Source organism: Phocoena sinus, chromosome 8 (genome assembly GCF_008692025.1).
Source record: "Phocoena sinus isolate mPhoSin1 chromosome 8, mPhoSin1.pri, whole genome shotgun sequence".
NCBI classification, from domain to species: domain Eukaryota; kingdom Metazoa; phylum Chordata; class Mammalia; order Artiodactyla; family Phocoenidae; genus Phocoena; species Phocoena sinus.
In genome coordinates, this window is record NC_045770.1 from 82,053,369 (window position 1) to 82,067,663 (window position 14,295).

Below are 14,295 nucleotides of genomic sequence, written 5' to 3' on the forward strand. Positions count from 1 at the left end.
ATGGATACTTTTAAAATTCGGCACATTGAAAATCTTAATAGTTCAACTTCCTTAATTCCTGGGAATTTTAGGAATATTCAACTTACATATGCAATAATTTACCTCTAAGCCAATCAGAATAGAATGCCTTAAGGAGCTCTTTAAGGTTGAATCAAATTTGGTAGTTCCACCTGGCGGTAGGAAATATTACACACTCACACAATGAGATTGGTAAAGGCCTTTCTGAATAACACATAAATACACAGAAAGAGAGAAAGCCTACGACTTCAATTCTAAAATTTCTGTCATGGGTCAAACATAAACACAGAAATGCAAAGAACTGTTCTCTTCCCGCTGGGTATAAGTTCTTAATTGATTTGCACTCCAAACAGACAAACAGGCAAGACTAACAACCCAGAGTCTCTGTTGTCTTTCACCTGACAGAGACAAGATCTTTATAAACCATTAGTTTCTTTACAGAGACCACCAAATGGTCAGACCACAAAACCAAAAGAAGCCGGCAGCAGAAATCAGGCATGTGTTCAAAAAGAATCAAAATCAAATCCTTACCGTGCTACCGACGGACACGAGTCTATCGCACGGGAACAGGAGCTGGACTTACCATTGGGTCACCAATCACTAGCCAGGAGCAGAGGACAAAGGGCTCCAAAAGTCCTTTACTGGGTGGAGTAAACGGGGATCCAAAAGTGAGGCCATCATATCAGAGTTACAGTACCAAACTGTGAAAGACAAATGCAGAAAAGATTATTTTATATAAACTATTACAATAGGAAGAATATTCATAAATGAGGAATGTCTCAAAGAACAGGAGGGAGCCTGGGATTTTTTAGCGACCAATAAGCAAGAAGGTTATCCTGGAGTTTATGGGAGTCCTTGGGAAGGAGGCAAGTGGGTCTTAACTCAAAATACACCAGCACAGGGTGGTCATTTAAGGGTAGGAAGATTTCTTAACCATTATTTGCTTTCCAGGAGCAAAGGGCTCAGATTAAGTTCAGCATTGTGCATAGCACAGGGAGATCAGCTTGGTTCTTTGTGTCCACCTAGAGGGGTGGGATAGGGAGGGTGGGAGGGAGATGCAAGAAGGAGGAGATATGGGGATATATGTATATGTATAGCTGATTCACTTTGTTATACAGCAGAAACTAACACACCATTGTAAAGCAATTACACTCCATTAAAGATGTTAAAAAAAAAGGTTCAGCATTGTCACATTGTCAATTTTGTAAAATGTTTACTCATGAAGAGCAAAGTGTTGGCAATTATTGTTGGAGAGGGCAGTGCATTTAACAGTACACTTTACATTTTTTGTGTAGAGTCAAATACTGACTATCCTTTACTAGCTGTATGACTTTGGGGAAATTACATAATTTCTCTGATTTTTAATTTTCTTATCAGTTCATTGGGCATAAAAATAGTGGCTTCTTCATAAAACTGTTGTGAAGAGCAAATAGGTTAAAAATGAAAAATTCTAAGACCAGGTTCTCACCTGGTGAGCACTCATAAACAATGGCTAACTATTAACATTACTATTTAGAACTGAATGAATGCCATTAGAAAATGGTTCATTTTTTTATTTCTGAAACCCACCTGACAAAGTAAACATTTCTAGAGCACAAGGATTCACTTTTTTATTTGCCAGATCATTTTGGTAATTTTAACAGTAGAGGGACATTTTGAATTTATTTCTTTAAAAAGTTCTGCTATTGTAAAGGAAACAGGATATTAATTGTCCTTAAATAATTAACTAAATATTAACAAATTAAACCAAAATCAAAGTTGGAGAAAACTAAATGGCATTTGTCTCTGTTGTGTTAAAATCCATAATTCTGCTGTTTTCCAGCTGAGCTGATATAAACTAGAAAACTGATTGATAATAGTTTGAGAAAAATTTTTTTTTTTTTTGCTGTATGCGGGCCGCTCACTGTTGTGGCCTCTCTCGTTGTGGAGCACAGGCTCCGGACGCACAGGCTCAGCAGCCATGGCTCACGGGCCCAGCCGCTCCGCAGCATGTGGGATCTTCCCGGACAGGGGCACGAACCGGTGTCCCCTGCATCGGCAGGTGGACTCTCAACCACTGCGCCACCAGGGAAGCCCGAGAAAAAAAATTTTTTAAAGCTTGTCATCTTCTTTTCCTTTTAATGAGTGAAATTAATGGTAAAGAAACCTTATCAGATCATTGTTTATGTGAACTTGGTTCTGGGAGGATAAAAGGTTTTGCTGTTTAACAATAGCAAATAAAGCAGTCCTAGACATTCTTGAACGAACATGTAATTCTCTCCTTCTAGAGCACAGAGAGCTTTGTCACAGGGTTCAGAGTCTATCTCTAACAATTCTCAGCCTCTGGCTGAGGCTATTAATTGTACCTCATTTAATGACCTTTAAAATACCAAGAAGGAAAACACTTTATGCTGATTTCCTTGACTCCCTATCTTTGATGAAGACTAATTTAAAAGGGGGAAAGGGATGAGATGAGGGAGAAGTTTGTGTTATTTTGACTGAAGTCTCTCAATTGGTTTACATCTGCATTGCTGATGGGACCAAAATGATAGCTATTGGCTAAAGAACTCTTTAAATCATCCAGTACAAGACCAAAAAAATTTTTTTCATTCTAAGGACTCAGCATCATAATAGACCATCATAGAAAGCACAAGTATGGCCTTAAGAAGCTTCAAATCCACCTACATGCTTGGGAAGGCAAGACCAGCCCTGACATGATACAGTGGCAAATATATAAGATAACATACAAGTTTTTCTGGTCTTGGAAGTCAGACAGCTTTGGCTCAAATTCTGAATGCATCAATAATAGACCATCACTTGACCATGGACAATTAGCTGTAAAATTTATTTTCTTCATCTGAAAAAGGAGAAAAAAGGAAGTACACACATTGTGGAATTGCTTTGATGATTAAAAGAGAAAATGTAAGTACTCAGTTCCTGGCCCTTGGTAAGTATTCTATTGAATGTTAGCCACAGTTGTAGTGATATAGTAAAACAGTATATAAGTAGTGTATATTATAAAGAATTTATATATAGGCTAGAGGCATAGCCTACAATTAATTTATCTGATAGTATATAATTAAATAGTGTTTATGGTGGTACAGATATAAATGTTATACCAAGTCAAAGGAAGGAAGAACAGTGGGGGTATCAAAAGGAAACTTAATGCTCTTGGTACCATGCCTGGCAAGTAGTAAGGACTCAATATATGTTAGATACTTTTACTATCACTGCTAATTGACTTAGTAGGCTTTGTAGAGGAGGTTAAACTTGAGCTGAATGTTAAAGATGGGTAAGATAAGACTAGCAAAGCATCCCTCAAGTGAAGACAATAGCAGGAGTGAAGTTACTGATGTGGGTATTAGCATGACACAGCCCATCAAGGTAAAGACAGTAGTCTAAAGAGAACCAGTGGGAATATGCTCTGATTTCTCTATCAACAAGTCATTATCATTACTTTCCTCATTATTAAGAGCTGCTATTCCTTATAGTGTTTGGTGCCGCTGACTATATGTAGTGAGCTGAATGATGGACACCAAAGAGATATGTCCTCCAGTGTCCTAATCCCCAGAATCTGTAAACATGACCTTATTTGGAAAAAAAGATCTTTGCAGATGTAATTAAGATCTTGAGGGACTTCCCCGGTGGTCCAGTGGGTAAGACTCTGCGCTCCCAATGCAGGGAGCCTGGGTTCAAGCCCTGGTCGGGGAACTAGATCCCACATGCATGTCGAAACTGAGAGTTCTCATGCCACAACTAAGAAGTCCTCATGCTGCAACTAAAAGATCCCACATGCCGCAACTAAGACCTGGTGCAGTCAAGATAAACAAACAAACAAAAAACTCAATAAACATTTTTTTACAAAAGGAAAAATTGCAATAAAATTTGAAAGAAAAAGATCTTGAGATAAAGAGATCATCCTGGTTTATCCAGGTGGGCCCTAAATCTGATGACAAGTGTCCTTATAAAAGATACACAAGAGAGATCCACAGAGAAGGGAAGGGAACAACACGGCCACAGGGGCAGGGACTAGAGTGATGACGCCACAAGCCAAGAATTCCCAACAGCCACCAAAACCTAGGAGAGGCAAGGAACAGAATCTCCTCTAGAGGCAAAGCACTGCTGTCATGTTGATTTTGAACTTCTGGACTCTAAAAGTATGGAAGAATAAATTTCTATTTCTTGGTTTAACCACCAAATTTGTATTACTTTCTTACAGCTGCTGCAGAAAATGAATACACTATGCCAAACTTTTTCTTTATTTAACTTAAAAGTCATCTATCACAACATAGATGTTATGATCACCATTTACAGGGGCTACAGCAATGTTTGCCAGGCATGTTAATCTAGTGGGAGGGTCAGGAAAGACTTCTTAAAGGAAGAAGTGTCTAAATTGCAATCAGTTGATTGGGTAGGAGTTAGCTGCTGAGACAGAGCTGAGAGGGGTGTTAAGTAGGTGGAGAGCCTAGATCAAAGGACAAGGAACTAAACAAAGTTTGGAGAGGCTGGGGAACATAACACGAGCATCTTAGATGCAGCACTAGGGCCTGACCAAGGGTGGAGGATCAGCCTGGGCCTGGTAAGGTTCCCTAAAAACAGAAAGAGCCTGGTTGTAGGAGCGGCCACACGTCTGAGACTCGAATAACAATCAGAGGTCAGATTCTCTTTGTTTTATCAGCCAATCTACTGCTCTTGTGATAAATAATTGATAGGCCTGGATTATTTTAAACCTGTGAGGGTATGGGAGGGGTAGGGAGAGAGAAAGGAGATAAAATACACATGGAAGTTGGCATATGCTCTCCAGGGTTTTGCAGAAACCAGGTGGTAGCCCCTCAAAAAAATCAATAACCACTGCTTCTATTTGTGGCTCTGTTTCCACAGAAACATGTTTGTGGGTGAATTTGGAAGGCGGATTTACAATGCCAAGCCACCAGTCCAATAAAGAGAAAAATTCCGTTCAAATAAACTTTTTACTGTAGTAACAAATGTTTGATTTTACTAACTTTTTCCATTTAATTAACTGAATTTGGAAGGGATTATGAAATAAAGTCAGCCATGCTCCTGTAGGCACAATAATACTGAAATCTGGAAGCAATATTAGCTTCAGTATAAGCAGAATACGTAGAAGGTGGAGAAAAAGGTTTGATTGGCCTGTCAAGTGGAACTTATTTGCAAAAATAATGAATAGAGTCAACTTTAAGACACTGTGCTAGTGAGGTTAACACTGATTAAAAGGAAAAAAAAAACTCACTTCACTTCTGTGCCTTCCTAAATCTTAAATGTTATACCATGCATGTTGTAGGCACATGGTTAAAAATGTTCTTGAAATTATCTGCCACGAGCAATTTATATATGACTCTTTACCTCAGGCAATATAAGATCCTTCCTAATATCCATTCTTTAATACTATAGAATGAGTACATTTTAGTATTTCCCTTAGTATCAAACCTAAAATACTCGAAGTACTAAGTACTTTTATCATTAAAATATGTGAAGTTGTCATAGTTCATTTTTTAAGGCTTTTTTTAAGAGTAATTTTAGGTTTACAACAAAATTCAGAGGGAGGCACAGAGATTTCCCATGACCCAGGTCCCCACACATGCATAGTCTCCCTCATTGTGAACATCACTCACTAGAATAGTACATTTCCTTTTACCGTGGATGAGCCTACATTGACAGAGCAAATCAGCCAAAGTCCTAAGTTTACCTTAGGGTTCACTCTCGGTTCGTACATTTTACGGGTTTGGACAAATATATAGTGACATATATCCATATATCCATTATAATACCATACAGAGGATTTTTGCTACCCTAAAAGTCTTCTGTTCTCTGCCTATTCATCTCTCTCCCTCCTTCCACCCCTAGCAACCACTGATCTTTTTATCATCTCCATAGTTTTACGTTTTCCAGAATGTCATATAGTTGGAACCAAAAAGTATGTATGTAGCCTTTTCAGATTAGCTTCTTTCACTTAGCAATATGCATTTAAGTTTCCTCCAAATCTTTTCATGGTTTGATAGCTTATTTCTTTTTAGTGCTGAATAATATTCCACTGCCTGGATGATATGGTTCATTTTTAAACATCAATCTATTCCAGTCTCTAAAGGAAGTATGAGCCTCAATTATTCAAAGTGTGCTTTAGCATTGAGTCTCAGATCTAGATCTCCCTAAGTCCTCCTAACTTCTAAATTGCCCTAGACCCTGGGGTGCTGTTGAACCTACAAGAGGGCTAAGGGAGAGGGCAGGAGGAAGACAATGTCATTGGCCTCAGCTGTGAATCTGTGAGGGACTTGAAGGAAAACAAGATAGGGATCCAGTAGATTGATATATCCACAAGGAAATCTCCTTTCTGTCATAATAAACCATAATCTCCATAAATTATATAGGATGAACCAGCTTCTGTACTTCCTCACTTCTTAAATCTGATTCTTCTCATTATCTCACCCTCTATTATCTTATCTAAAGTAGATCTTGTTAGTTGCTTACCTACCATCCTTTACCCCTTTCCCTCTTACAAACAGCATCCTAGGTTGAGTGGTCTTGTACCTGGCCACCATTATACTAATTCTACATCACTCTAAAAGCCTCCTAATATGTCCCCCTGCTTCTACTCTTCACCCCCTAAGTTCTTTCTCTTCACAGCAGTTAGCTTTTAAAACTTAAATCAGATCATGACACTACCCCCACTTAAATGACTTATCTGTTGAGAACAATGTCCCACCTCCTTACAAGGACCCACAAGGTCCTAAGTGACCAGGCTATCCCTCCATCCCTGGCCTCAGCTCCTGTTGCTCTTATCAGGGACCAATCACATTGGTCTTTTGGCTCTTTAAAGACACCAAGGTTTTTCCAACCTCTGTCCTTGCTGTTTTTTCTGCCTGGGAGGGCTGACTTCAGTTCTTTGGGTAGTTGGCTTCTTACCATTCGGGTCACCAGCCGAATACCTCAGGACTTTTCTGCCCACCTAACCTAAAGGAATCCTACTACCCAGTTACCATCACAGCCTCCTATTTTATGTTCTTCATGCCATTGATCATTATCAGAAATACTCATATTCATTTATTATTTAATTTTCTAGAATGAAAGCTTTGTAAATGTAGGAAACTTTTCATTGCCCCACCCCAGAGTTTAGTAAGTATTCAATAAATGTTAGTTAAAAAAACCAAAAAAACAAAAAGGGACTTCCCTGGTGGTGAAGTGGTTAAGAAACTGCCTGCCAATGCAGGAGACACGGGTCCAAGTCCTGGTCCAGGAAGATCCCATATGCCGCGGAGCAACTAAGCCTGTGCGCCACAACTACTGAGCCTGCGCTCTAGAGCCCACGAGCCACAACTACTGAGCCCACGGGCCACAATTACTGGAGCCCATGGACCTAGAGCCTGTGCTCCGCAACAAGAGAAGCCACCGCAATGAGAAGCCTGCGCACCGTAAAGAAGAGTAGCCCCCGCTCGCCGCAACTAGAGAAAAGCTGGCGTGCAGCAACGAAGACCCAATACAGCCATAAATAAATAATAAAAATAAAATGCCCCCAACCTTTAAAAAAAAAAAAAAAAACACGAAGGAAGGAAGGAAGCAGGGGGTCAGTGAAAGGAAGGAAGAAAAGGCTCTAGATAGTACTTCTTTTTTTTTTTTCCCTCATTATGTATTTTTTTTCCTTCTTTATTGGAGTATAATTGCTTTACAATGGTGTGTTAGTCTCTGCTTTATAACAAAGTGAATCAGTTATACATATACATATGTTCCCATATCTCTTCCTTCTTGTGTCTTCCTCCCTCCCACGCTCGCTATCCCACCCCTCCAGGTGGTCACAAAGCACCGAGCTGATCTCCCTGTGCTATGTGGCTGCTTCCCACTAGCTATCTACCTTACGTTTGGTAGTGTATATATGTCCATGCCTCTCTCTGGCTTTGTCACAGCTCACCCTTCCCCCTCCCCATATCCTCAAGTCCATTCTCTAGTAGGTCTGTGTCTTTATTCCTGTCTTACCCCAGGTTCTTCATGACATTTTTTTTCTTAAATTCCATATATATGTGTTAGCATACGGTATTTGTCTTTCTCTTTCTGACTTACTTCACTTTGTATGACAGACTCTATGTCCATCCACTTCATTACAAATAGCTCAACTTCGTTTCTTTTTATGGCTGACTAATATTGCATTGTATATATGTGCCACATCTTCTTTATCCATTCATCCGATGATGGACACTTAGGTTGTTTCCATCTCCGGGCTATTGTAAATAGAGCTGCAATGAACATTTTGGTACATGACACTTTTTGAATTATGGTCTTCTCAGGGTATATGCCCAGTAATGGCATTGCTGGGTCATATGGTAGTTCTATTTGTAGCTTTTTAAGGAACCTCCATACTGTTCTCCATAGTGGCTGTATCAATTCACATTCCCACCAAAAGTGCAAGAGGCTTCCTTTTCTCCACACCCTCTCCAGCATTTATTGTTTGTAGATTTTTTGATGATGGCCATTCTGACTGGGGTGAGATGATATCTCATTGTAGTTTTGATTTGCATTTCTCTAATGATTGATGAAGTTAAGCATTCTTTCACGTGTTTGTTGGCAGTCTGTATATCTTCTTTGGAGAAATGTCTAATTAGGTCTTCTGCCCATTTTTGGATTGGGTTGTTTGTTTTTTTGTTATTGACCTGCATGGGCTGCTTGTAAATTTTGGAGATTAATCCTTTGTCAGTTGCTTCATTTGCAAATATTTTCTCCCATTCTAAGGGTTGTCTTTTGGTCTCATTTATGGTTTCCTTTGCTGTGCAAAAGCTTTGAAGTTTCATTAGGTCCCATTTGTTTATTTTTGTTTTTATTTCCATTTCTCTAGGAGGTGGGTCAAAAAGGATCTTGCTGTGATTTATGTCATAGACTGTGCTGCCTATGTTTTCCTCTAAGAGTTTGATAGTTCCTGTCCTTACATTTAGGTCTTTAATCCATTTTGAGCTTATTTTTGTGTATGGTGTTAGGAAGTGATCTAATCTCATATTTTTACATGTACCTGTCCAGTTTTCCCAGCACCACTTATTGAAGAGGCTGCCCTTTCTCCACTGGACATTCCTGCCTCCTTTATCAAAGATAAGGTGACCATATGTGCGTGGGTTTATCTCTGGGCTTTCTATCCTGTTCCATTGATCTATCTTTCTGTTTTTGTGCCATTACCATACTGTCTTGATTACTGTAGCTTTGTAGTATAGCCTGAAGTCAGGGAGCCTGATTCCTCCAGCTCCGTTTTTTGTTCTCAAGATTGCTTTAGCTATTCGAGGTCTTTTGTGTTTCCATACAAACTGTGAATTTTTTTGTTCTAGCTCTGTGAAAAATACCAGTGGTAGTTTGATAGGGATGGCACTGAATCTGTAGATTGCTTTGGGTAGTAGAGACATTTTCACAATGTTGATTCTTCCAATCCAAGAACATAGTATATCTCTCCATCTATTTGTAGCATCTTTAATTTCTTTCATCAGTGTCTTATAATTTTCTGCATACAGGTCTTTTGTCTCCTTAGGTAGGTTTTTTCCTAGACATTTTATTCTTTTTGTTGCAATGGTAAATGGGAGTGTTTTCTTGATTTCACTTTCAGATTTTTCATCATTAGTTTATAGGAATGCCAGAGATTTCTGTGCATTAATTTTGTATCCTGCTACTTTACCAAACTCATTGATTAGCTCTAGTAGTTTTCTGGTAGCATCTTTAGGATTCTCTATGTATAGTATCATGTCATCTGCAAACAGTGACAGCTTTACTTCTTCTTTTCCGATTTGGATTCCTTTTATTTCCTTTTCTTCTCTGATTGCTGTGGCTAAAACTTCCAAAACTATGTTGAATAATAGTGGTGAGAGTGGGCAACCTTGTCTTGTTCCTGATCTTAGTGGAAATGCTTTCAGTTTTTCACCATTGAGGACAATGTTGGCTGTGGGTTTGTCATATATGGCCTTTATTATGTTGAGGAAAGTTCCCTCTATGCCTACTTGCTGCAGGGTTTTTATCATGAATGAGTGTTGAATTTTGTTGAAAGCTTTCTCTGCATCTATTGAAATGATCATATGGTTTTTCTCCTTCAATTTGTTAATATGGTTTATCACATTTATTGTTTTGCATATATTGAAGAATCCTTGCATTCCTGGAATAAACCCCACTTGATCATGGTGTATGATCCTTTTAATGTGCTGTTGGATTCAGTTTGCTAATATTTTGTTGAGGATTTTTGCGTCTATGTTCATCAGTGATATTGGCCTGTAGTTTTCTTTCTTTGTGACATCCTTGTCTGGTTTTGGTATCAAGCTGATGGTGGCCTCGTAGAATGAGTTTGGGAGTGTTCCTCCCTCTGCTATATTTTGGAAGGGTTTGAGAAGGATAGGTGTTAGCTCTTCTCGAAATGTTTGATAGAATTCCGCTGTGAAGCCATCTGGTCCTGGGCTTTTGTTTGTTGGAAGATTTTTAATCACAGTTTCAATTTCAGTGCTTGTGATTGGTCTGTTCATATTTTCTATTTCTTCCTGATTCAGTCTTGGCAGGTTGTGCATTTCTAAGAATTTGTCCATTTTTCCAGGTTGTCCATTTTATTGGCATAGAGTTGCTTGTACTAATCTCTCATGATCTTTTGTATTTCTGCAGTGTCAGTTGTTACTTCTCCTTTTTCATTTCTAATTCTATTGATTTGAGTCTTCTCCCCTTTTTTCTTGATGAGTCTAGCTAATGGTTTATCAATTTTGTTTATCTTCTCAAAGAACTAGCTTTTAATTTTATTGATCTTTGCTATCATTTCCTTCATTTTTTTTTCATTTATTTCTGATCTGATTTTTATGATTTCTTTCCTTCTGCTAACTTTGGGGGTTTTCTGTTCTTCTTTCTCTAATTGCTTTAGGTGCAAGGTTAGGTTGTTTATTCGAGATGTTTCCTATTTCTTAAGGTGGGTTTGTATTGCTATAAACTTCCCTCTTAGAACTGCTTTTGCTGCATCCCATAGCTTTTGGGTCGTCGTGTCTCCATTGTCATTTGTTTCTAGATATTTTTTTATTTCCTCTTTGATTTCTTCAGTGATCACTTCGTTATTAAGTAGTTTATTGTTTAGCCTCCATGTGTTTGTATTTTTTTACAGATCATTTCATGAAATTGATATCTAGTCTCATAGAGTTGTGGTCGGAAAAGATACTTGAAACAATTTCAATTTTCTTAAATTTACCAAGGCTTCACTTGTGACCCAAGATATGATCTATCCTGGAGAATGTTCCATGAGCACTTGAGAAAAATGTATATTCTGTTGTTTTTGGATGGAATGTCCTATAAATATCAATTAAGTCCATTTTGTTTAATGTATCATTTAAAGCTTGTGTTTCCTTATTTATTTTCATTTTGGATGATCTGTCCATTGATGAAAGTGGGGTGTTAAAGTCCCCTACTATGAATGTGTTACTGTCAATTTCCCCTTTTATGGCTGTTAGTATTTGCCTTACCTATTGAGGTGCTCCTATGTTGGGTGCATAAATATTTACAATTGTTATATCTTCTTCTTGGATCGATCCCTTGATCATTATGTAGTGTCCTTCTTTGTCTCTTCTAATAGTCTTTATTTTAAAGTCTATTTTGTCTGATATGAGAATTGCTACTCCAGCTTTCTTTTGGTTTCCATTTGCATGAAATATCTTTTCCATCCCCTTACTTTCACTCTGTATGTGTCTCTAGGTCTGAAGTGGGTCTCTTGTAGACAGCAAATATATGAGTCTTGTTTTTGTATCCATTCAGCCAATCTGTGTCTTTTGGTGGGAGCATTTTTTCAGTTTACATTTAAGGTAATTATTGATATGTATGCTCCTATTCCCATTTTCTTAATTGTTTTGGGTTCGTTATAATAGGTCTTTTCCTTCTCTTGTGTTTCTTGCCTACAGAAATTCCTTTAGCAGTTGTTGTAGAGCTGGTTTGGTGGTGCTGAACTCTCTCAGCTTTTGCTTATCTGTAAAGGTTTTAATTTCTGCATCAAATCTGAACGAGATCCTTGCTGGGTAGAGTAATCTTGGTTGCAGGTTTTTCTCCTTCATCACTTTAAATATGTCTTGCCACTCCCTTCTGGCTTGCAGAGTTTCTGCTGAGAGATCAGCTGTTAACCTTATGGGGATTCCCTTGTGTGTTATTTGTTGTTTTTCCCTTGCTGCTTTTAATATGCTTTCTTTGTATTTAATTTTTGACAGTTTGATTAATATGTATCTTGGCATATTTCTCCTTGGATTTATCCTGTATGGGACTCTCTGTGCTTCCTGGACTTGATTAACTATTTCCTTTCCCATATTAGGGAAGGTTTCAACTATAATCTCTTCAAATATTTTCTCAGTCCCTTTCTTTTTCTCTTCTTCTTCTGGAACCCCTATAATTCGAATGTTGTTGCATTTAATATTGTCCCAGAGGTCTCTGAGACTGTCCTCAGTTCTTTTCATTCTTTTTTCTTTATTCTGCTCTGCAGTAGTTATTTCCACTATTTTATCTTCCAGGTCACTTATCCATTTTTCTGCCTCAGTTATTCTGCTATTGATCCCATCTAGAGTATTTTTAATTTCATTTATTGTGTTGTTCATCGTTGTTTGTTTCATCTTTATTTCTTCTAGGTCCTTGTTAATTGTTTCTTTCATTTTGTCCATTCTATTTCCAAGATTTTGGATCATCTTTACTATCATTATTCTGAATTCTTTTCCAGGTAGACTGCCTATTCCCTCTTCATTTGTTAGGTCTGGTGGGTTTTTATCTTGCTCCTTCATCTGCTGTGTGTTTTTCTGTCTTCTCATTTTGCTTATCTTACTATGTTTGGGGTCTCCTTTTTGCAGGCTGCAGGTTCGTAGTTCCCGTTGTTTGGTGTCTGTCCCCCGTGGCTAAGGTTGTTTCAGTGGGTTGTGTAGGCTTCCTGGTGGAGGGGACTAGTGCCTGTGTTCTGGTGGATGAGGCTGGCTCTTGTCTTTCTGGTGGGCAGGTCCACGTCTGGTGGTGTGTTTTGGGGTGTCTGTGGACTTATTATGATTTTAGGCAGCCTCTCTGCTAGTGGGTGGGGTTGTGTTCCTGTCTTGCTAGTTGTTTGGCATAGGATGTCCAGCACTGTAGCTTGCTGGTCGTTGAGTGAAGCTGGGTGCTGGTGTTGAGATGGAGATCTCTGGCAGATTTTCACTTTTTGATATTATGTGGAGCTGGGCAGTCTCTTGTGGACCAGTGTCCTGAAGTTGGCTCTCCCACCTCAGAGGCACAGCAGTGACTCCTGGCTGCAGCACCAAGAGCCTTTCACCCACATGGCTCAGAATAAAAGGGAGAAAAATTAGAAAGAAAGAATTAGTAGAAGTAGAAAGAAAGAAAGAAAGCAGGTAGGGAGGGAGGAAGGAAGAAATGAAGGAAGGAAGGAAGGAAAAAAAGAAAGAAGATAAAGTAAAATAAAATAATTAAAATTAATCATTAAGTAAAAATATTTTTTAAAAAAAGTAAGGATAGAACCCTAGGACAAATGGTGGAGGCAAAGCTTTACAGACAAAATCTCACACAGAAGCATACACATACAGACTCACAAAAAGAGGAAAAGGGGAAAAAAATCATAAATCTTGCTCTCAAAGTCCACCTCCTCAGTTTGGGATGATTCGTTGTCTATTCATGTATTCCACAGATGCAGGTACATCAAGTTGATGGTGGAGCTTTAATCCGCTGCTTCTGAGGCTGCTGGGAGAGATTTCCCTTTCTCTTCTTTGTTCTCACAGCTCCATGGGGCTCAGCTTTGGATTTGGCCCCGCCTCTGCGTGTAGGTCGCCGGAGGGTGTCTGTTCTTCGCTCAGACAGGACGGGGTTAAAGGAGCCGCTGATTCGGGGGTTCTGGCTCACTCAGGCCGGGGAGAGGGAGGGGCATGGAATGCAGGGCGAGCCTGCTGAGGCAGAGGCCGGCGTGACGTTGCAGCAGCCTGAGGTGCCCCGTGCGTTCTCCCAGGGGAGTTGTCCCTGGATCCCAGGACCCTGGCAGTGGCTGGCTGCACAGGCTCCCCGGAAGGGGGTTGTGGATAGTGACCTGTGCTCGCACACAGGCATCTTGGTGGTGGCGGCAGCAGCCTTAGCGTCTCATGCCTGTCTCTGGGGTCCGTGCTTTCAGTCACGGCTCGTGCCCATATCTGGAGCTCCTTTAAGCAGCGCTCTTAATCCCCTCTCCTCGCGCACCAGGAAACAAAGAGGGAAGAAAAAGTCTCTTGCCTCTTTGGCAGGTCCAGACTTTTTCCCGGACTCCCTCCGGGCTAGCCGTGGCGCACTAACCCCCTGCAGGCTGTGTTCACGCCGCCA

At 39.6% G+C, this 14,295-nt stretch overlaps 1 protein-coding gene across 1 annotated transcript in view; it reads left to right on the forward strand.

The window, feature by feature from the left end:
- FSHB (follicle stimulating hormone subunit beta) overlaps positions 1-14,295 on the forward strand; it is a 132,083-nt gene that overhangs the window by 201 nt on the left and 117,587 nt on the right. The gene's annotated exons all lie outside the window — the stretch shown is intronic.